The sequence below is a fragment of the Bombus huntii genome, unplaced genomic scaffold, assembly GCF_024542735.1.
Source record: "Bombus huntii isolate Logan2020A unplaced genomic scaffold, iyBomHunt1.1 ctg00000061.1, whole genome shotgun sequence".
Taxonomy (NCBI): domain Eukaryota; kingdom Metazoa; phylum Arthropoda; class Insecta; order Hymenoptera; family Apidae; genus Bombus; species Bombus huntii.
This window is the reverse complement of record NW_026099322.1, coordinates 809539-835485: the sequence shown is the minus strand read 5'-3', so window position 1 is coordinate 835485 and position 25947 is coordinate 809539. Positions and strand designations below refer to the sequence as shown.

At 38.5% G+C, this 25947-nt stretch overlaps 1 protein-coding gene and 2 long non-coding RNA genes across 7 annotated transcripts in view; all 3 read right to left on the bottom strand.

Annotated features, from left to right (window-relative positions):
- LOC126875972 (venom serine protease Bi-VSP-like) overlaps window positions 1–25947 on the bottom strand; it is a 198067-nt gene that overhangs the window by 21189 nt on the left and 150931 nt on the right. The gene's annotated exons all lie outside the window — the stretch shown is intronic.
- On the bottom strand, window positions 5140–5771 carry LOC126876007 (uncharacterized). The gene is made up of 2 exons (XR_007693865.1): window positions 5591–5771; window positions 5140–5332 (listed from the first exon to the last, which is right to left on the bottom strand). It is a non-coding gene; the product is annotated as an uncharacterized LOC126876007 (long non-coding RNA).
- On the bottom strand, window positions 5804–10068 carry LOC126876004 (uncharacterized). Of its 2 annotated transcripts, none has more exons than XR_007693862.1 (2): window positions 7636–10068; window positions 5804–6423 (listed from the first exon to the last, which is right to left on the bottom strand). It is a non-coding gene; the product is annotated as an uncharacterized LOC126876004 (long non-coding RNA). The 2 variants fall into 2 exon arrangements; XR_007693861.1 differs by having other exon boundaries at window positions 5804–5852.

The following is a 25947-nucleotide window of genomic DNA, read 5'->3' as shown; positions in this document are numbered from 1 at the left end:
GGCCATGTGATGTGAATAAAAGGACTTGAATTTGATGATATTTTTATAATGTTAGATAACATAACTAAGTATCTTCACAGTAAGATAGGATGACATCTTAATGTTGTTCACTTGAGTGATGATATTATAAGGAAAAGTGTAATATCACAGGTAGGATGATTCATAATTTAGAACTACTAACTCATGTATGTATTAAAAATTAAAGAAATATATTAAATTTTATAGGATATTTATGTTTAGTAACCAGTAATTCAGAGATTGGTATTCATGGTTACTATAACGAGGCTGTAGAAACGCACCCTTTCTTCTTTGCAAATGGTCCTGTATTTATGTCTAAGCCGAAACTGGAACCTCTGAATAATTTAGATTTATTCTTGTTATTTTCTAAAATACTTATCTACAGTATACCATAAGGAATGATACCGTATCGCACCTAATCAAGTGCCTTAAGAAACATCAACAGGATATCACAGTAATCCCGTATCGACTGATATGTAAGTAAAAGTTATGTGTCATTGTTACACACAGTTATGTGTTAGTGTTATACACAGTTATTTATCATTTTCTATTAATTCAGTTGTAGCCACTACAATATCTATGACACTGGTAGTAATTATGAGAACAATAATGATGTGTTCTATAAGAGGAAATGATGATTAGGAACAAAAACTTACAGGTAAGTCAAAGTATATGTTATTTGCCATTTGAAAAGAAAGTTACTAACTTGGAATTTTTTGATAAATAATAATTGTATCATACGTACTTTTGAATTCGTGCAAGAACATATGTAATTTTGAAGTAGTTATTATTAGGAAATTGTTAGACGCGAACAGTATGCGAAAAGTTAGTATGCAGTGTAATAATTATCAATCAAAACACAAGAATTAAATTCTTGAGGAAAAAATTTCCGGAATTTCTTATTTACATGATTATAAAGAAATCCATAATAAAAAGGAGCTGCTTTCTAATACTTCTCTTCCTTGTAATGCCTGCGTTAATAATAACGAGGTTCGACTTTTTGTTTTTAGAGGGATACTGGAAAATTTGAAAGTACAGTACCATTGGGAAGAAAATCACGATATTGAAAACGATATTTGCAAGTAAATTTCCAAAAAATCTGTTTTCAAATTTTCGCTTTCTATTTCACATTAAAAGAAAGGGAGGGCTGCCTTCTTTTTCTGCAAGACAAAACAAACATTCTGAATCTCGTATCAATGAATGATGTCAATAAGTTATTTTTCTTTTCAGATTGAACAATATTCCAGATTTATTCATAATTTCATACTACGCGAAGAATAGACTTTTCATAGGTATATAAAGGAAATATTAAGTATAGGAAAACTCTTTTTCGTTGTAGGTGACATATGCTTCACGGTTGAACACATGTATTTTTGAACACATATAAATGAAAAAGTACTCTTATGGAGAAAAAGAATTGATACCTTCGATTGACATTAGATAATGTATATAAACTTATGAACAATCACTATCAGTTTGTATCTTAGGTGCACACGCAGATTTGTTGGAGTTCTTATAAAATGTACTTCCTGTACGAACGTTTTATTCTTCCAAATTTTACGATACTATGTCTCATATAATAACTATATGGATTAAACGTAATATAAATGATCCGAAAATAGACTCGAACGACATTAATTGTCTTTCTATTTATACCAATATCGAAAATACAAGTAAAGCTGGAGCAATAGTATGCAAGAATGGACTATTTATTATTTTAAACCAAATCATAGCATATTCAGAATGCACAGTATTATCATGAAATGTAAATGAATCAGTTGTAAACGAACGATTTTACTGTAAAATCGTTGCCTCCTTTTTTTCATCTGAAATATAGCAGCAATGAGTACATTCTTTTAATATATAATAAAACGAGATATCTTTATAAAGTTACATATGTCATCACTGGTAACTGTTATCTCGTATGACACCAAATATACCGTTAGTATGGAATGATATTTTTATGAAGATATACTTTAATGATAGATTTTATGAATGAAACGTTATATAAGAAAAATTATCTCTTGTTATTCTATGAAGTGTAGTAGCTAATGAAGATTAATTTTACGAAGTATTAGAGCAAAAGAGAATTAAAAAATTAAAAAGATCTAAATAAGATTGTTCGTGTGGCTTAATTATCTCAATTCTGGTACACCACTTGTTACGTTCTAACTAATTAGCGCTAAACAATAACTTGCAAATATTAAAGATATTAACACCTTAATATTAACACCTAAAGGTTTTCAGGAAATTTTATAATATTTGATTATTGTATATCTAGTCATTGATTGATAAAATTTCTTGTATAAGCATAGATCGAGGTTGACGTCATACGCAGATTGCATTACAGGTATCGTTTTAATTTATTTTATGGCTAGAATCGTTTGAATATTATACGAATAATTATTTCCATTCGAACGATTAATAAATCACGTACCTATAAAAGATATATTATGAAAAAGACGTGACGAAACAAAAAAATATTGGAAATTCCGTTGTCATTAGATCAATTATTTTTGCAATGATTTTTATTTCCATGTAATTACATATGAAATGGGTAATTCATTAACATCTCCTCGAATCGAATATAATTCGTTACACTTCACAACGATTCAAATAATGGACGGGAAATATATAATAACTTTCCTGTCCTTGCGTTAAAATAGTACTGTACAAATCAGATGATACAACCTAACCCCAACCTAACCCCAAAAAACCCAATTACATCCACATTGCATGACAGCACACTTGCAATGGATTTTTGTGATTTCAATGTCACAGACAATGACACAACTAATCAGAACACGTTCGAGGCTACAGACATTGAAATTACCGCGTGTTTAATACGTTTAAAGCATAAATCTAAATTTCACGCGATTATTTCTTTGTACATTGTGAAACTCTTAAATTATCTTAATCGAATAAATAATCCTAATGTAATAAAACATCTTGAAATAGACCTAGATATCTGAAACAGAAACTCGAAGGATAAGAAATCCTAAAAGGTACTAATCCTAAAATAACAAACTCCTAAATAATAAACAAGTGATAAAACCTGTTATAAATAATAAACCTTACCTGGAATAATCAAATCCTAACTAATCGAAAATAAAATAAGGCAAGCAATTCTTAATCTTTCAAGTAATTTTTCCGAAAACACAGAAAGATAGAGAAATTAAAAAGACGCAGCACAAATTGCAGCACAATGAAAGTTTCAGAGCGATGAATACGATCGTATTAAACTAAATAATTTTCAAAAGTGAAATTACACTGAAACGTATATCGATGATATTTGTCATTTCTACGATCTGTTTCGCTTGATCGTGCTTCTTTTCTGATGTAAATTCAATTTATAATACGAACTAAGTTTCCTTTATTATTATTAGTCCTGCGTCTTTTTAATTCGTCACTTCTTTTATTTCAGAACAATGACGGGCTCCAAGATGCTGTTCGGATGTTTGGCGTTAATTGCTTTTCTACATCCATTAGTTCACGTTTGTACTTCGAGTAGTACAGCTCAAGGTTTGTACTTCGAGTTGTCTTTTTCCATGCACTTCAAATTCCAATACGATCTGGTCACGTGGCCTTCGTACAATTTCGAAATTTTACCTGTTTGGTAATCGTCAATGAAAAAAGAAGTTATGCGTGACCTCAACACATTGAAACAATTTTTATGATTTTTTATTTGCCGGTTGGTCAGCAAGTTAATGGAAAAATTTCACTTAACTATTCGCGTTAATTTCTTCGGTTTAACTTTTGGGAAATGCTTCGTTAGCTTCGGGAATATTCCAACGATTCGTTTTACGTACAAAATAAGCATGATAAATATTACATCACGGTAATGTAATATCGGAATATATTAAAGGTGTAATTTTGTCCGATTAATTATAATTTATTAATAATGGATTGAAAATACAGATATTAGTTAGACAGAGAAACGATGTTTGATTAACAGGAAAACTAAATGCAACGCTCGTATTTACAACAAATAACTTGACAACTATTTGGTAACTCTCTCTCTCTCTCTCTCTCTCTCTCTCTCTCTCTCTCTCCCTCACTAGCAACTCTAACACTCGACAACACTCGCAACTCAATTCTAACGACTCTATGCTTCGACGTCTCGATCAACTCTGATTCTCGCAACACGCACACTTTTCGATTCGCCTTGGATAGCGAAACCGTCCTTCTTCTAACGCGTTTTTAAAACGCGATGGCGCTATCACTTTCTAAAAGCGTTGTCTTTACATTTCCGATGGCCACGGGCACATCCGACTGCCAAATATACAATGTATTATAAAAGTATCATTACCATACTTTTCATGAAAAGAGCAATTTTTCTTGATAACTATACTCTGTAACATAGATTGAAGTCGCTGATTTGATTCCTCTGATATCGTTGTCTTATGAGAGTCTCGCCCGGTCTTGATTGGTTCTGTTGACTCTTATCGTTGTGAAAAATCGATTCGTTGTGTACCTTTTTTGTATAGAGAATTATTTTGTGGTAGAATATAATGTTGTTATATTTGTGGTCTTTACTTTACTAATTTTGTCACTGAGCCGCTCTTTGGTTCGTTGAGCGATTCATATTCCGCATATATTCCGTACTTGCTTCGCTTGGTACTTTTATAATTTTCGCAGTTACAATAAAAAATTTAATTCTTAACAGATTAAAGATTTAACCTCTTGCTTTATAGTGTACAATAATTTTTTTTTTTTTTTGTATAGGTTATGTGATCCATAGTTTGAGTAAGTAGTACATATAAATATATATATATATATATATATATATATATATATATATATATATATATATATATATTTACGTGACAAGCTTTCATTTCAATCTATATTTAAGATTAATATTTTATCAGTTTCTGTTCGTAACAACATCGAAGTAGTCAATAAGTTTGAAGAGTATAATTAAGGAAGTTATGAAGCAAGAGGTTAAGAACAAATTCTGAAAGAGGTTATGTACAACTCAGTAGTACTGCTTTACATTACTTTGCGAATTACTTTTCAAGCATAAAAATAGTTTAACAGCCACTTATAGTTACTTCCTTACCATTACATCCATTAAATTCGTTTGATTTTGTAAACAAAATAACCACTCTGACCAGTCTCTTATTTAAAATAGAATTATTTTGTCATATATCCAACAGTTTACTTTCTCTTCGTAAATATTATTAATAATTTTATCAATTTCGTATACTTCCATCCTTCGTATAAGTGACAATGAATCAGAAGAGTTTCATAGCAATATTGAACAACATACAGTCAACTACAACACCATTAGATACATCCACCATACAGTCAACTACAACACCATTAGATAACAGCAATACAATAGATTATAATTTTCTACGTGTCATTGATTCATCATCATCATTTTCCATTTTTTTAGCATATGTAAAAACGTATCTGACGTAATCTTACCTCGCTCTTTGAGTACAAAAATCCATTCAAATGAAACAAAGGGAAAAGAAATAAGAAAACAAACACTCACATACGAATCTTCATTACATAACTGTATGTACTCCTCGAGGTATAATTACTCAGACACGTTACAGCGTACCTTCTTCGTTCCCTGATGGCTGATGTTGATCGTTGACGTTTATAATGAAAGAATTTCGTCAACGGCGCCATTTGGATCCTTGTTGAAAAATTAAAATAGCCGCAACAGCACCATTAAGCTCATCACCCAGAGTAGCTCTTGTTGCTGAGTCGTGGAGGAATTATTATCATCAACGACATAAACTATAGACAGTTCCGGTCTTCAGGTGGTCCAGGCACTCGAACTCGCAACATCGCTCTCCAACACGGAATTTCTTGCATGTCTGTAGTAAAAAGAAATCGATCAATTGTACAGATCAATCGTCACTCGACTGCTCGAGAATTCAGATCATCCAGAGAATAGAATAGAGACGTGGAAAAATGTAGTGCGATCATCGCAGTGGGAGGAAATAGGGGGATAGGGACCAAATGAATGAACGAGATGTTAAGGACAACTGACGATAAGTTCTTCTTTTGTCGAGAATTGCATGTTTGTGAATGGTTTGTGGGTGGTTAGGTGGAGAGAATTGAAGAGTTTGGAGGTGACTGGAGGAGTGTTTTGGGCAAGGTAGATTGCAGAATGGTTGCGGTAGCATTGTGTTAATTATGGGTTTGTACATGTAATCTTTGTATGTATCACTACATACAACCTAACGTATATTTTTAATAATACATCAGAGTTTTAGTTATTTCATAGCTATGAATTTTATACTCTATAATCTTGACGTTTTATTTCACAGAAGCGTTTGAATATCCATAAAAATTAAATGAACCAATGTATTCATTATCTTATAGAGAAGATATATTATTTTTAATTATGTTCCAATTATTTATCATGATCCTGATTTCCTTATTCTGAAAATTTGAAAGGAAGTTTTGTAGTTTGATACTTTCAGCGACAAAGGGTCAATATTGCTTTAGTATATTTCGTCACATATACATGTATATCTATATGTCGGAGATGAAAGGACACCGGAACCTTTGGATAGCCCCGCAACATTGCAATCTAAAGTCTACTATAACTGTAACTAAACTATTGTAGTTATTCAATCCGATTGTAATTGTTCGAGATTAGTGACGGTGAGCTTTGGCTCGAGGTGACAGTCTGTCGCCCAACGTAGCCGCGGTCAAGGGATGAACGCTTTGCCTAACAACAGGTATCGAGTAATTCTATAGTTCTCCTTAAAAGAAATATTCGTGGCGACACGCGACAATAAACATTCCAACGGTTTCTGTCCCGTGGCTCGCCACACGCAGACCCTATTCTTCGAGTAAGATGATTGCCAGATGTCGATGCGTCTCCGCAGTACATGTTCGGCTAGCCCGAGGGCCCGTTATAAATCTTAAGGTTTAGTTAACTAAAGTCCTTCAAACAGACAAACAGTCTTTGTCCCAACTACGGGAAGATAGGGGAAACATATTTTTCAACGAGCGGCGTCTCCCACTAGCAACTTTCCCTCGAGGGCGGCTAGCATCTTTTTCTAACCACCGATATGGAAATTGACCAATTAGCAGCAACGCCAATTTCCCTTACTTTCTGAACGAAGGCTTTTCTCGACGAATCCGATGATCTCGTGTCCTTAGACACACCCCATTATAGTTTTCCTCTGTGGCATCATCGGGACGGGAAAGGCATTCTCGCTCGTGATCTCACTGATAAAAGGAGTAACTCTTTACGATCAGTGAATATTACGCGTCCGACTTAGATTTTGTGAGTACGTTCATCTATCATCCCGTCGACCGCGGATTCGTTATTGAACCTAGGATCATTGTCATTAGTTTCTCGAGTACCTAACTACCGCGGTTACTTGTCCGGTTCTATAATAATCGTATTTGCACTAGTCAATGTCTTCTCTATTGCATAACGACAACGTGTAACCCAAACGAAGATTCGTTTCACGCCCCTAACCCTAATTCTAATGTTCGTTCCGACATATATATATATATATATATATATATATATATATATATATATATATATATATATATATATATATATATATATATATATATATATATATCGTATATAAAACAAAATACATCTAAAAAATAATAATAATAAGGAACCTCTGATGGAAATGCCTCCGCAAACATTGTCCGAACGACGATCACCGAAGCCTAGGGAAACAACAAAAAAGGAAAAAACATTAAAATCGCAAAAACAACCATAATATGCGAATATCCAAACTTACGAAAAATAACTCGAAGAAGGAGGTCCTTGTTGTGGGAGAGCAGCGGAATTGCGCGTGTTGCCCGAGCAAACATCGAGGTGATAATTATGCTGCAGCCGCCGGCCCTTGCACGCGCCGAAGAAACACGGGTAATTCCCACGGTACAAAACATAGAAGTTTCTCGCGGAAAAGACTAGATCAGCATGGAATGCTTCAAGCCTCCTAGACGCTAGCTCAGCAGAAGCACAGGACCGATAAAAACTAAGTCGAAATACGGAATTTACATTTTGTCACGTACGATTCCAAGAAACCCAAACTGCAACATCCCGATTCCCACGGAAGCGTACCCCCAGTGGACCACCACCCCGTGGGGGATGGCATTATAAATAAGCGAAGCAACATAGAGCAGCGCTCATTATTATTCTGGTGAACATTCTTATTACGCTCATTATATTTTGTGTTCATTGTTATTACGGATCATTCGTATTACGTTTATTATCCTTGCGTTCATTATTATAGTGATCATTGTTATTACCGTTCATTATTCTTGTGCTCATTATATTTTGTGTTCATTGTTACTACGTTCGTTATTGCGCTCATCATTGCGTTTAGAAATTTTGTATAGTATTTTGCGTTTCGGGGTCTTTAGTTTTTCGGTCAAGAAAAGAGAACCGCGACTAAGTAAAAGAAAGATTTTATCTTTGAAGTCCTCATTTCATCGCTTAGACAGAAACGCGCATTGTAATTGCGGTATTAATCCAGTTAGTAAATTGTTCAGTCTGTATCGAAATAGATAAATAAAGTAAAAGTTGATAGTAAACTATATTCGAGTTCAAGTAATAAACCCAACAAAAACTTCGACGACCACCGGAGCAGCTGAGGTAATGGCACCAGACAGCACCTACTCCTCAAGGTAAGAAAATTAATTTTGAAAATTTCCTTCTTCTCTGATAATCTCGTTGCCCTCGAGAATCGAATTAGAACTTCCTATCATCGATCTCGTTTTATTTTCGTGAACGGTTTTGAAGATAGAATCATTGTTTAAACTTTAAACAAAGGAGTTGTCCGCTGTGTCGGCTTGTGCGAACGGTATTTTCAGCTACTGAAACACCCACTGATCTTCGCATTCCTCCTTCCATTGTTGGCAAAATATTGTCCGTCTTTGGGCAAGGCTTGCGAAATCACACAAGTCCCGCACAGAGAGGACCATTAAATACATCGTCGGGGTCAATCGAAAATTAAGAGCAATACCGGCATTGCTATTAACCGATATTCTTGCCATCATTGCATGCGATTGTAAGAGAGAAATAGCAGAACAATTTCCCTTCGAAAATTTAACCAAAGGATCGTTCGCTGTGTTGGCTTGTGCAAACGGTGTTTTCGATTATCGAAAACACCCATCGATCTTCGCATTCCTCCTCCCACTGTTGGTAAAATATTACCCGTCTTTGGGCAAGGCTTGCGAAATCACACGAGTCCCACACAGAGAGGATCGTTAGAATCATCCTCGATTATTAAACTCAAAAGGCAAGAAAATCATGGTAACAGAATCCATCGTAGTAAATGAATTGAGTTTCGGTTCTAACGGCAAACTACTACAGCGAAATTAAAAGAGAAGAAGAAGTCAAACGTAAAAATAAATTTATATAAAACAACGAAAAATCTCACATTCCTATCCAATCCAGCAACGCTAAAATATATATATCCGGCTAATAAAATATATATAAAGGTAATAATCTAAGCAATTCTACATTCAAATAAAAATCCGTTTAACGAGGACAAATATTTATTGTTCCCAGCTTTAATCCTCTCCCGTGCCAATATCCCTGCACATAGCAGGTTAGCCGAAAAGTGGAAATCGTTTACCAGTTGCATTAAGCGTCAGTTAACGCTACCCATTAAACGAAAAAAGATAATAAAAAATAAAATATTTTGAAATAGTCCTTAGACTATTTCTGGTGGCAGCAACTACCGTATTAATTAGAAATCTAAATCAGTATTACATACACAATAATATCAATTCAATTTATTTCCCTTAAGATTAAATTCAAACTCAAACGAAAAAAAAAAATTTTTCAGTAAAATTTAAACTTAAGATTTGATCGATTTAAACAAACAAATTGATACGTAACATTAGAGATTTAAATTTTTGGTGGCAGCGGTGGGATCCGCTTCACGGAGGATTAAAGTTGGTTTAAACGGTTCGATTCGCTCCACAAAAAATTAAAGTTGTTACGATTATCGATAAAATATATACCTAAGAAATAATGTCGACTAAATTAGAATCGTTGGACAAAGACATGATCTTGATGTTGTCGGAAAAACTTAAAGCAAAAAAAGAAATCAAGACACCCGTATCATCGCCGATAATTTCCCAAGCGACAATACCGATAGAAGTTAATCCCCAACCAATTAAGTTAAAAGATGCAATAGAGACAGTACCAGTGTTCGACGGACATCGACCCTCGGTATTTCGATTTTTAAGAGCATGCGAGCGCGCACGAAACATGGTTCCTAGGCATCAAGAATCTCAGTTAGTAAAATTATTAACGAATAAGCTTCGCGGACACGCATTTCTCGCCATAGAAGACACAGAAGTAATAAGTTTAAACGATTTCGGGAATAAATTAAAAGATATGTTCGGTCCGGGAAAAACGGTTAACGAATATAAAGGGGAATTAGCTACAATATTTCAACGACCAGGAGAAGATATTTTGGACTACATAGGACGCGTCAAAGATCTCAGACTGGCGATAACGAACGGGGAAAGGTACGAGTACGGCACCGTATTTCAAGATAGGATAGATCGAGACACGAGGGAAGCTTTCGTTAAGGGGCTTCCAAACGAGGTGTATTTACGAGTAAAGATAGCAGGATACCAATCCTTGGACGTTCCGCCGTCGCGGAAACATCTAAACAACCCGGGAATAGAAGAAAATGTTAGAAAAGAAGCAAGAGCAATAATTTGGGAAGAAAAATGCATAAATAAATACCTCGATAGAGATCTAAATCAAAAGAGAGATGCTGATCATTTCAACCAATCAACTTTTCAATGCAAACACCATTCCGTTGCTGTGATAAGGGATAATGTCACGTTAAATAATAAGAGGACGCACGGTGCCATAGACAGGATCATGAGTGAGAAATTTCCTGAGTTACCAAACAAGATAAATAATATTAGTGCCAAAGAACTTTCAGACGAAGCAGAAACTAGGAAATTGAACGACGAGACGACAGGCAATGCTTATCCACTGCATAATATCACAGAGATATTGGACCCGCTGGGAAGTGCGAATTGCCTCTCCACGTTCGACTTGGCAAAGATACAAAAGCAAGACTCCACGAATTTCGTGAATGTCTCAACCATAATAGGAAAAGAGATAGCGAGTGTATCTCACTCAAAAACTTCTATAAAACCATCAGAAGGAAACTTTATCGAACTCAAAGCCAAATCATTAAATTGCAAGGAAGATCACACTATAGAAAATAAAAATATAGCTATCCCTAAATCCAAAACAGAATCTATAAGCAAAAAGGTTTGTAATAAAAATTCAAAGAATAATTCCAAATCTACCAAAAATATTCCTAAACGTTCCATACAAATAAATAATAATTTAATTATAATAAGCACTTCCAATGAAACTATTCATCCTGAAAAGGTAGAGAAAAATAAAGGTGTTGTGAATAAAGTAAATAAAGAAGGAAAAAGGGTAACTAAGGAAAAGGATTCTAAACATTTTCAAGCTGAAGAAACGCAAATTCAACGAGCCCAAAGAAATCAAAAGGGAGAAAATAGGGAATCACCAGTTGAAGATATATATAAAAACTTGAATACGCTAGCCATTGGATTATAATTGGATTAAAAATACTTTATTGGTTACTACATCTAATATTTGACGTAGGTAACATAGTAGGTAGTGCTGATCTTATGATTCCCCCAGGAAAATATAGATGGTATCACACTATACTATATACAAAATATTTTTGGGTTAATATGGCTGCGACACTTTCAAAAATTTGTATTTTGAATGCTATTAGCAAGCAATTGGATAATTGGATCGATGTGAGTAAACTTGCGTCTTGGCGCAAAATAAAAACTAAAATGAAGGAAAGGAACGAAATTCTCCCCGCACGAATTAGTTTTGGACATCTAGCCAGAGAACCTACTGGTGAAGTAATAATCGAAGAGAACATGGAACCAACATACTCAGAATATCTCGAAGATCTGTTCAATAAAATTTACACCGTACAACGAATGGCAAGAGAAAATTTGATAAAATCCAAACTAAGATCAAAGGAATATTACGATCGACGAATCAACCCTCAAGATTTTAAAATAGGAGATTCGATATATTTACTAAAAGAACCTAGTAAAGGAAAATTCTCCGATCAATATACTGGACCACACAAAGTGCTAGAAATCTTGCAGAACCAAAACGTCAAGATTGAAGTAAAAAAGGGATTCCGCGAACGGTGCACTTAAACAAGTTAAAACTAGCGCATAATCGAAATAAACAATGAATAAAGTGATTTCAGTGGGCAACGTAGTGCAGTAGTGTATGTTGTAGTGCTGTTCGTCGAATGACACAGATAGCGAAAACATAAAAGAAAAGAAAAGGAAAATTATTATATGTGCTTCAATTATTGTTTAAATATAAAACGTGTTAACTCAATGAATAATTAACTAGTAAAAGTGAAAGTTACCTTGTGAACAAGTGATCAACATACAAGAAAGTGTACGTGTAAGTATAGGTTATGGATCGTTGTTCGTGGTACATAATGTACGACAGCTACCTAAAATAAGTGAATAAATTAGTTTCAATCGTCTCAGTGCAAAATACAAGGTTACTAAATGTTATAACTATATTGTGGATAAATCAAAAGGAGGTGTGACACTGTTCGTCGAATAATACAGATAGCGAACACCTAAAAAGAAAAAAAAGAAAATTATCATGTGTACTCCAATCATTGTTTGAATATAAAACGTGTTGATTCAATAAATAATTAAAAGAGTGAAAGTGAAAGTTACCTTGTGAACAAGTAATCATCATACGAGAAGGTTTACGTGCAAAATAGGTTATGGCTCCCTGTTTACGGAACACCATGTACAACAGCCAGCTGAAAAATAAATGAACAAATTAACTTCAATTGCCTTAATGCAAAATACAACAGTACTAAATGTTATAACAATACTGTGGAAACATGGCACTGTTCGTTGAATAACACAGATAGCGGAAACTTGAAAAGAAAAGGTTTATTACGAGTGCTCCAATTACTGTTTGAACGTAAAACGTGTTAGTTCAACGAATAACTAAAACAGTGAAAGTGCAACCTACCTCGTGAACAATTAATCACTATACAAGGAAGTGTACATGCATGAATTTCGCAGGTTAATAAGAAGAAATAAAATAGCTGATAAAGTATAGAAAGCGGTTAGAAAATAATCAAGATAGATTAATTGAGAGTTAGTAATAAATATAACCGGAGTAAAAGGATATTTTGTTATGCATTAATCTACGTAGTATTGTTATGTTATTTTGTAATGCCCAATAGCGGTCGCACATACAATGCATTATACACATATTGAATTAAATAAATTAAACACCACCTTTATGACCACAGATATAAGACGATTGAAGGCAGCCGTAGTAAGTATCCAAGGCATATCAAAGAATCGGATGATGTTGTGGGAACGATCCAGGTAAGTGACGCAGCATCGAAAGAGCAGAATCTAAAGAATTACAGACAATGTTAATCTAACAAATAAATTTTAATCATTAATAAGGGAACTAATTCATATCATGCATAAAATAATAACAAATAGCAAGTACAAGCAATAATAAATTAATAGGGAAAATAAGAAAAGTCAATAAACACAGAAATAGGTTAGAAATTAATCAAGATAGACTAACTAAATATTAACAACAAGACATGACTGAACTCGGTGCAAAGGAATAAAGTTATGCTACACGAAAATAACTGGTAACACAATACACAAAACATTAACTAAATTAAACAAGACTTACATAAATGCAAGTCACGTATAATCAAAACAATGACTATTGAAATTCGGTAACAATACAATCCATGCTATCACATTAAAGTAGCACACGGTATTGACACAGACAATATCATGAAATACAAAACAATATTACAAAAACACTACTAAATAAAATTATAATGATTAACAATTAATTAGCTATTTCAACAACACGTTACTGTTGACATTAAACCAACGCCATACCAAAGAGACACGCGAGCGGCCATGTTGAAAAATTCGTCGCACATACAAATAATAGCCAATGCAATGTAATACAGCATCATAATAGCAATGTTAGGTACTAATAAAAAAAAAACAAACAAAAAAAGAGAGAGATAAGGAAAATATATATATAATAAATAACAACTAACATAATCATAACATATTATATATATTATATTATATACAGGGATACAGTCTTCGTACAAAGGAACAGGTCCGAACGAAACTTATAAAAAAAAAAAAAATAAAAATAAATAATATATATATACATTAACTATTTTTGTATGTGTGTGCAGAACGGATGGCGAATTCATCAACCATTCTCTGAACGACGGAGGAAGTACATGTAGGTGTTGTCCAGACGTTTCACGAGGAATCCAGAGAGCATTTTGAATCTCTGCAGAAAATCCTCCCATGCATGATCGTTACAATAATCTGACTCATCTCGAAAGAAATTTTTTTAGTCCAAGGAATAGCAATCCGCACCGTAGAACTGTAAGGCACCTGTACGCCACCCACGAAACCAAATACTTTTGCTATCCACCTGTAAACAAACAACATTTATAACTATACATATAATTCTCACTTATATCTACCAATATATATATACACGCATGTTGTAAAATAGGCGATATTTATAACACTCACTTCCATTGATAATGCAAGTGACTCATAAAAATAAGCCGTCATATTTACCATTACACGCACATATATATATATTCAAAGACAAGCTATATTTGTAATATCTATTCCTATTGATAATATATACTTATATATTCATAACAATAAAACAAATCTCATCTATACTACTTACCAATACGTATGCATATATGTATATAATTATAACCCAAGTAGCATTCATAATGTAATATCGGAAAATAAGGATAGAAATTTTTTTTTTCGATTACTTACAATTTATTAATATTAAATTGAATATACAAATATAAATTGGACAGAGAACGATATTTTTTTAACGGAACTAAATGCAATACTCGTATCTATATCAAATAACTTTACAGTTATTTGATCACTCTCGTCACAACGAATCTAACACACACACTCTCTCTCTCTCTAACAACTCTATCAATTCTCACGACTCTACTCTTCGACAACTCGAAACCTCTAACGACTCTACTCTTCGACAACTCGAAACCTCTAACGACTCTACTCTTCAACGATTCAATTAGCTCTGACTCTCGCAACACACTCGCTTTTCGACTCGCATACTCTGACCTCTCGGTCATCGCTCCTTGAACCCGAAACCGTCCTTCTGCTCTAGCGTTCTTTATTGTTTTTTCTCATATCTCTGTAAGAACTAGGTGACTTTAGTCACATAGGCGCTCTTAAATGTAAACGAACCACAGAAGGACGACGTACACGGTTTTTTCTATTTTCAACCGATCTCTAATTCAAATTTATTCTACGATATTACAATAATATTTATTTTCACTGATAACATGTACGTAAAACCTAAAATAAAACAAAGGTTTTAACAATAAGAAAAAAAAAGAGAAAAAAATACATATAAATATAAAAATTTTCTTTTTCTATATATATATATATATATATATATATATATATATATATATATATATATATATATATATATATATATATATATATATATATATATATATATATATATATATATATATATATATATATATATATATATATATATATATATATATATTAATAATAATAAAAGGTTATTCTTATTTCTAATAAACTCGAAAGTAAAATGACAAATGAAAACATTATACCATGATATACCGACACAAAGACGCACCACATAGAAGAAACTAATAGAGAACGCTTTAAGATTGGCAAACTTACCGCCCGACGAATTTGCATACACCATAACCAAAACCCAGGACACATGGCTCTGATCACAGGAGAAGCGGTCCATATAGTCGAATGCATTCCGGTACAAGTAAAGGTACGACATACAACAGAATGCTACTCGGAGCTATCCGTTTGGCAAGGGAATCACACCACAGGAACTCCGCCCGGACGTGCGCCAAACGTGGCGATATTCAGCACCATCGTCGTTGGCCACGAGCGGAATATATACCCAAAAAGACCTCGACGCACTACGGGACCACGTCATGTTCCCGGCAGAAAAATCTGCAGTCTTGAACACATTGGCCAGAGGAGCGACAGGAAAAACAATCGTCCCTGGAACAGTAAACATCCTGGGAATGATGGACGAAAACACATTAACGACAATAGCGAAAAATACCGTATCAAGCTTATGGACTGGTTTCATGGAATTTGGAACTGTCAGTGCAGCAATATTTGGAATACTCGTAATGTTTAAATTAATCAAGACGATAATAGATATAGCCATATACGGTGTTACGCCATGCGGCTTGCCATATATCATATTCTTAACTGTCGGTCGCGGCACTATAATGTCGCAGACGGATCGTCGCGGCTGCCCGGCAAAACAAACATTGTAGTGGCAAGCGCATGGTTCATTAAGCAGGGCGACCTCCAGAAACATCGATTCGTGGCCGTTATTTTATCTGGCGTAAAAGAATGTGGCATGATCCGAAGGTAGTGGGGGTCGCCTTCCAGAAAGAATCAGATCGTTTCGAGAAGCCAAACAGTCAACACATATCTTATATCGCGCATTACGTAGTCACATTTCTTTTTGTTGTTCCATTTATATCTTTCTAGTTAATAAGTTGTTGCAATAAACATTAATTTAGTTGTGTTAATTCTGTGAAATTTCATTGAACTACCCTTATTATCATAATCGAAATAAGGGAATCGATCAGTTCGTGGCGTCGATTGTTTAATCGTAACGAGAACTTACAACTCTCGTTGACGTGATATCTCGCGATCGCGTCTCTCCGCGAATGATCGAAACATTTTGGTCCTTCGAGCCGGATCACGTGCCAGTGAAGAGTGCACTTACCAGTGACCACACAGTGCCACGTGACTTTATCAAAACCAGCAGCGGAAGCAGGAGCATCCACTACAGCGAAACCAATGACGTCAGGCGCGTCATCTTCGAAGAAGCACATCCCATTGGCAAGGGAACGCAACCACGCAGCCTTCCGTCGCAGCTGGACAACCATCAACGCAACGAATTTCACAACTTAACATACACGCGACCTCACGCCGCACGACAGTAAGGTAAGCTCGTTCCTTATTTCGACCATCTCCTATCCTCGGCAACGATGACGAGCGAAGACCAACTCATCTCCCTGCGTCGGAGACGAGGCTATTGTAGCGGCCGATTCACATATTTATCGAACCGACTGGACGAGTACGAGCAATCCGAGAGTCAGCAAAATTCCTTATTAAAGAATTACGAGAAACAACTGACCGAAGTTGCGAGTCAATTCGAAGCGATTCAACTCGAATTAGAAGTATTGGACGAGGAGGAACAAGCGCGCGGCTTCGAAATAAGGGATCAGTACGTCGCGGTAGACACAAGGCTACAAAATTTTCTGAGGAACGCGCAAACAGCTTCGCCGTCGACATCCATAAACCCTCCAACCTGTGCATCATCCGCAAGTTTAAATCCGATATCCATTAAATTACCAGATCTTCGGCTCCCTACTTTTGACGGAAGCTTAGAAAAATGGAACACGTTTTATGATACCTTTTCCTCCACAATCGATAAAAATCCTAGTCTCACTGACATACAGAAATTCCATTACCTGCAGTCCGCCCTGCAAGGAGAAGCAGCCGATTGCTTAAACGCGTTACCCCTTAGTAATGTAAACTACAGTCAGGCTATAGCCGTTCTCAAGGAAAGTTTTGAATGTCCACGATACACAGCTTTCAGTCACTGCATGGCAATAATTGATTATCCAAGGATAACCAAGGAGTCTCCAACGGAATTAAGGCGCTTAGTCCACACATTTAAACAACACATATATGCATTGAACAAATTAGGAGAGTCCTACCCCGATACCAGTGCTATGCTCAACAGCCTCATCCTCTCGAAAATACCACTAAGTATCCAAAAGCAATGGGAAATGACGCTGCCCAATAACGAGGTACCTCCGTACATTCATTTATTAAACTTCCTAGAGAGATTAGCACGAAGCTCCAGACCGATCACCACGGTCAGACAAACAAGAGAATCACCGGAACAAACTACTCCGGTCCGTCAACGCGCATCACGAGGGCATGCACTTACGGCGACACAGGTTACTCCAACATGCCCCACCTGTCAAGGACCACACCCCATTTGGAGATGTGACACCTTCAAAACCAAATCCCTTCGCGAACGCATTCGGGAGGTCAAAACAGCATCACTATGCCTCAACTGCCTCGGGAAAGGGCACACAACGAAGCATTGTTTCGCAGGATCATGTCGCATATGCGGAGAACGACATCATACAATGCTGCATAGGACAAAACGCCATTCAGGGTCTCGTTCCAGCACGTCCAGCCCGAAATCTTCCCCATCCAATAGCCGATCCAAAACACCTTCCTTGCCACCTTACGTATCACCCACTCGCCGCAAAAGGCACACAACAGACCACAGATCGGAAACACCACGAACAGCCGCGTCTCCAAGTCCACCGCCCAGTGACAGACGAACACACAACCAATGACGCCGACGATCGACTCCGTTGATGACCGAACATACCAGACCAATAGCATCCGAATTACTGTCCAATGATCTAGTCATCACAGCGCAGATTAATATTTTGAATGATAAACAGCAACCAATCCGTTGTCGAGCGTTGCTCGACACCGGATCCAGTATGAACTTCATTACCGAGGAATTAGCAAAATCGTTAAAGATAAGACAAAACAAATGTTCGGTCCCGATCGGAGCTCTAGACACCTTGACAACGACCTCTAAGCGACACATCACGGCCACGATCACTTCCACTGACGGTACATACACGCGGACATTAACGTTCCTTATCATTCCAACCATATCAACCTTAATTCCCAGCGAACCCATCGATCGTTCGACACTTGAGATACCAAAAAATCTCAAATTGGCCGATCCACGATTTCATCTACCAGCTCCGATAGATGTACTACTAAGCTCAGGTTCAACACTCGCGTCGATGTGTGTGGGACAAGTCAACCTCACGCAGCCAGACGAGCCTGGACTGCGTCTGCAAAAGACGCGATTCGGATGGGTAATCGGGGGGAGTCCAACTTCCCAAACCGCTACAAACATATTTCACACATCCACGACGACTTTACAAGCAGACCTCGCGCGGTTTTGGGAAATCGATGAAGGACCCTCAATTAAACATATCTCAGAGGCAGATCGACGATGCGAAGAACACTTCCAAGCCCACACCCGACGCACCAGCGAAGGACGATACATCGTCGCTCTACCTTTCAACGATCAGCTTCAGTCACTCGGATCCTCTAAAACGCTGGCGAGTAAACGACTCGCCTCACTCAATCGCCGATTCCAGCACGACAAACGCTTCGAATCAGAATATCGAACGGTAATACAGGAATACCTGGCGTTGGGACACATGACGAAGGTCAATGACAACCACTCCGACGACAACGGATACTATTTACCCCATCATGGCGTGACCAAAGCATCGAGTCAAACCACCAAACTCCGTGTAGTTTTCGACGGATCGGCACCAAGCACTACCGGAACCTCCTTAAACGATACACTTCACACAGGACCCAAGTTACAGGAAGATTTATTTTATATGTCGGGTCACGATTCGAATTTTGGGCGCGCGACGACTCTTCATGTGGACTAGCCATCGTTTCACAAAGCCGAGATTTTATTTACACGTATATACAGGTCTATCACTAAGCTTAACAAATAATAAGTACGACTAATAATAAGTCTAACAAACACTAAGCCTAATGAATAATACGATCTACGAATAATTAAATTAAATAATACTATTAGCAATGTTTGAGTTCAAACGAATCCACGGTCACCGGGATAACTCCTTACTAAGCGAAACTAACTTAGACGCAAATGCGATCGTCGAAAATGCTCGATGTATCACTCTCCAAGGCAGTCGCAAGAATGCCAGCCTCGTGGAGATTTTTCTCCCTGTACGATTGCATTTTGTTTTCTATACCCGTTTGGAAGCATCGAGAAGGTTCCAAACGCCGTTGCTAGGCACACTCGTTGGAAGCATCGAGAAAGTTCCAAACGCCGTTGCTAGGCAGTTTCTGCCTGGAGTTTTGATTACTAATACAATGTATGTACCATTGCATCGGCACCTCCGAGGCAACATCACACGTGGCTCGGCCCGCTCTCGAGGCCGCATGCCGCCACAACCACATTTCTCGGAAAACACATACAACCACTCCAGACCTCCGTTAGATAAAACATCCATCCCGTGACCGTGGCTACGTTCAGCGACCGATTGTCACCTCGAACCCAATCTCGCTTATTACAAATCTTAAGCAATTACAACTATAATAAAATCTAGGCTAAGGTACTAGAGGATGTTCCCAAAATTTCCAAGGAAAGGCTTCGGCTTTCCTTTCATCTCCGACACGGCCATCCTGACTATCACACGTCCTCGGGTGTACCTTCGTCAACAAAACAAAAGGAAACAAGATTAGTATCATTGTGATTAGCATTCAAAGTGCCAGTTGCATTCTGCGTGCTTTCAGTCGGGTCGTAATGACATGACGGACCATTCTCGATTTCGCACCCAAATGGGTCTCATCCTTCGAATCGCACATACTCTCAAAGTTCGTTACATAACCAGCTTCGTAACACGATCGCTGTCAACACTAGACCGCCTCCAGCCTTGTGACATTGTCACTGCCGGTACTAGACCGCCTCCAGCCTCGTGACATCGTCGCTGTCGGTACTAGACCAGCTCCAAATCCGTGACATTGTCGCTGTCGGTACTAGACCAGCTCTAACCTCGTGACATTGTCGCTGTCGGTACTAAACCGGCTCCCAGCTTCGTGACATTTTCGCTGTCGGTACTAAACCGGCTCCCAGCTTTGTGACATTTTCGCTGTCGGTACTAAACCGGCTCCCAGCTTCGTGACATCGTCGCTGTCGGTACTAAACCGGCTCCCAGCTTCGTGACATCGTCACTTCCAGTGCCTGACCGCACTGAATTCCATCCCATGGCCGCACCTGGGCTCATATAATTCTACGATCCTCTGGGATCGGGGTACTCACATCGCCATGGTCACTGTTCTCGTCATCACAACAGACATCCAACTCCGCAGGAATGCAACTATCCGGCATTTTCCTTAACCTGTCATGACTGTACTTGTATGACCTTTTCCCATCCAGTGTTTTCAAGGTATATCGGTCTCCTTCCAGGACCTCCGATATTACAAACGGACCCCTGAATTTTGGATCCAGTTTTGTCTGGTTCCTTTCTTCATTTTGGCGTAGTACCAAATCACCGGGATTAAACCTAACTACTTTAGCTTTGGTTTTATCGAATCTCTCTTTGTCATACCTAGCACTAGTTTCCATCTCTTTTATTGCCCGTTGTCTTACACTGGAGATATCTATTTCTTTTTCCTCGATGTTATCAGGTAGTAATAAGTCATACGGTCTTGCTGCTCTACCAATCAATAACTCTAAAGGACTCGATTTGGTTACGCGGTTGATGGTGCAATTCAAAGCCAATTGCATCTCCCCGATCGCGTCTTGCCATGAACGCCCGGTCGTTTCTACCGTTGTGAACATATTTTTTAACGTGCTCATAACACGTTCTACTTGGCCATTGGCCCTACTTGCACCGGTCGCGATCAAATGAACTTTGATTTGTTTGCTTGCACAGAATTCTTGAAATTCCCGGCCCGTGAAACATCTACCCTGATCTGCTATTACCCGACAGGGACTACCGAACAAAAACACGGCGGACTTAAGTGCCTTGATAACGCTAAGCGAATCCAATTTGCGTGTGTGATGTAAGTGCACGAATTTCGTAAAGGCATCGATCAAGACGACGACATACTCTTTCGAGTCATTCTTGCCACTCAGCTTGCCCGTTATGTCCATGTGCACCGTATGCCACGGTATGCCGGTCTTAGGTATAGGATGCAGTTCAGCCTGTATTTTACCTGAACTAGCCTTCGAAACTCTACAAGCATGGCAGTTCTCGACAAATTTGCGAACGTACTTCGCCATTCCCTCGAACCAATAATACTCATAGAGCTTCTCGAGCGTTTTATCCCATCCTAAGTGCATAATTGACTGATGCACATGGTTGATGACGGACCATCTAAAACCTCTCGGAACAATGGGTAAGCAAAGGGTTCTGCCCTTTCGTTGTATTTTACGGTAAAGTGTACCGGATCGCAGTTCGTAGGTATTCGCGATATCTTCCGCGAGCTCTTCGTTCTGCAACTTATTAACGATTTCGGAGATTTGCGGATCGCGACGTTGTTCCGCTAATAGCCAATCCTCGGAGATCTCGGCCAGATTAATCTCTTTCTCTGCGACCTTGTCTATCATACGGCGATTCAAGTCTACGGGGTTTCGCGAAAAGAAATCTACGTGGGCCATTCGTTTACCCTCTCGATACATGATGTCAAAATCGAATGTTTGCAAATAAGCCCACCACCTATAAACCCGGTCGTTTAAGTTTACTTTGTTGCTGGAGGCTTTCAAAGAATTACAGTCGGTAACTACTAAGAATTTCCGTCCATGTAAGTAGTGTCGGAAATGCTTGACGGCGCTTACTACTGCTAGTGTCTCCAGTTCGTACGAATGATACCTAGATTCCGCGGGACTGGTCCTTTTACTATAATATTCGATGACTCTGTTTTCCTTTTCGACTTTGTGCATTAAAATAGCTCCATACCCCTCCGAACTAGCGTCGGTATGTAGCTCTATGGGACGATTGGGATCAAATATCATTAACACCGGTGCGTCGGTCAGAACGGAAATTATCTGTTGTCTTATCTTTTCGTGCCTGTCCGTCCAAGTTACGTGCTTGTTACTAGAAGTGAGTGCGTACAAGGGTTTCATCACTTGTGAAAATTTAGGAATAAATTTTCGGAAGTAAGAGGCCAAACCTATAAACTGCCTAAGCTGTGTGACGGTCGACGGTGCAGGTAAAGAATTCAAAGCTTGTATTTTTCCCGGGTTTGGACGAACTTCTCCGTTACGAATTACATATCCCAAATAAAGTACCGACGTTTTCAGAAAAGAACATTTAGCGAAATTGAAAGAAAATCCGGCGTTTACGAGAGTGTTTAGTACAGTGTGCAACCTTTCTAGAGCTTGATCTATTGAGTCAGCGATTATTAGAACGTCGTCCAAATAAACAACGACATACGAATAAGCGAGGTCGCCTAAGGCCTTGAAAATGGCTCTCTGGAAAACGGCTGGTGCATTTTTCAACCCAAACGGCATCGTCACGTATTCGTATTGACCGTCGGGGGTAACGAACGCAGTATATTCCGTCAAGTTAGGATGAATGGGAATCTGATGAAATCCGCTAGCCATGTCCAGGCTAATGAAGTATCTCGCACTCTGCAATCTCGCGATTTGGTCAGCAATAAGGGGTAAGGGATACCGATCCGCGACCGTATTTTTATTCAGCGCTCGAAAGTCTACACACAATCTGTCTGAGCCGTCCTTCTTCTTCACGAGTATCATAGGGCTCGCGAACGGCGAATTACTAGGTTTTACGATTTGTGCTTTCATTAATTCGTCTATTCTCTCGCGTACTATTCTTCGCTCTTCCTCGCTAAGCCTGTAAGGGCTTCTCTGCACGGTGACGTTGGGATCAATTAGCCGTATTTCCAACTGACCCGTACTGACGCGAGTACGCGGGAAACCCGTAATGAATGATTCTTTAAATTTTTCGAGAACAGAGATTAATCGATCTTTGTCGTTACCGATCACATCAGTGTCAACCTCGTTAATGTTGACCGCATCTTCCGCGACTTTACCACAAGCGTTAACGACCTTTGTTTTACAAATAACGAGGCTATTTTGCGTGATATTTACGTCGAATCCCTGGCTCAAAATCTCGCGACCAATCATGATGTCGTATTTTAGGTAATCGTCGGCAAGGACATGAAAAACTATCTCCAATGTAAGACCGTTAATACAAACAGTGGACAAAATCTGAAGTGTACTCTTAATACAAGTATTCCCGATTCCCCGCATCACTACCACATCGGTTATTCTTTTACCCGAAAATTTCGAGGCTAGGGACTCTTTGATTAACGAACACTCGGCCCCAGAATCAAAGTAAAATGGATACGACTCACCCAGATGGCTTAATCTACCAGCCGGAGCTTCCACTACACAGGAGTCGATCCGGCGTTCGTCAATGGAATCGTAGTTTCTTTTCCGCGATGATGGGCAATTAGGCGCGATATGTCCCTCCTCGTGGCATTTGAAGCAGGTCACCTTCGACGATGCGGCTGGTCGTTTTTCCTTCGGGTTTCGTATATCCTGCTCCTTCCCCGTTTGTATTTGCAGGCGACACTCCGTTCTCCTATGTCCGAGAGCATCACAGCGGTAGCACTTAATCCGAGGAACTGATAGCCTGCTTCGTTTAGCTTCAGGTTCCGTTAGTGAATTTCTTGGCGAAAATGTCGGCTGATCGTTGTAAGGGAGAATCCTTATTTCATCATGAAATTGGTCCTCCGTCCTGATATTATTCGCGAGCGTTAGTCGCCGAAAGCGTCGATCTTGTGAACTCAGCATGTAAAGGGCGAAGGCATTGATCACTTCGGGCATCGTTAGATCTTGCAACTTCATCTGCAGCATGGAGCGGAGGCGACTACCGTACGCTCCCGGGGATTCAGTCTCCGACGGTCGTTCTCTGGATATCCTTATTAACGCCGAAGCGGCTGTCTCTCTGCCACCAAAACGCGAAAGAAATTGTTCCTTAAACGTTGGCCAGGTAAGCTTTCCACCGCGCACCATTTGTGAAAGCCAATGCGCAGCAGGACCCCTTAGGGCGCGATTTAGAGCGGAAAGTAACGCACTATCTTGCATCGGGTGGTCTTTCAAAATCAAATCAGCATGAGAGCACCACGCGGATGGATCGGCGCCCGCACCTTCGGGGTCAAAACGTGGTAACGTTACATCCTTAGATTCCGTACTCGGTCTTTGCACCTCCGGTTTGTGCGCTAGCGTCTGAATTAACTCGCGCATAAGGACCATTTGCTCTTGTAGCACTTTAAACGGTTCTGATCCCACTTCTGATGTCGGGTCACGATTCGAATTTTGGGCGCGCGACGACTCTTCATGTGGACTAGCCATCGTTTCACAAAGCCGAGATTTTATTTACACGTATATACAGGTCTATCACTAAGCTTAACAAATAATAAGTACGACTAATAATAAGTCTAACAAACACTAAGCCTAATGAATAATACGATCTACGAATAATTAAATTAAATAATACTATTAGCAATGTTTGAGTTCAAACGAATCCACGGTCACCGGGATAACTCCTTACTAAGCGAAACTAACTTAGACGCAAATGCGATCGTCGAAAATGCTCGATGTATCACTCTCCAAGGCAGTCGCAAGAATGCCAGCCTCGTGGAGATTTTTCTCCCTGTACGATTGCATTTTGTTTTCTATACCCGTTTGGAAGCATCGAGAAGGTTCCAAACGCCGTTGCTAGGCACACTCGTTGGAAGCATCGAGAAAGTTCCAAACGCCGTTGCTAGGCAGTTTCTGCCTGGAGTTTTGATTACTAATACAATGTATGTACCATTGCATCGGCACCTCCGAGGCAACATCACACGTGGCTCGGCCCGCTCTCGAGGCCGCATGCCGCCACAACCACATTTCTCGGAAAACACATACAACCACTCCAGACCTCCGTTAGATAAAACATCCATCCCGTGACCGTGGCTACGTTCAGCGACCGATTGTCACCTCGAACCCAATCTCGCTTATTACAAATCTTAAGCAATTACAACTATAATAAAATCTAGGCTAAGGTACTAGAGGATGTTCCCAAAATTTCCAAGGAAAGGCTTCGGCTTTCCTTTCATCTCCGACATATATAT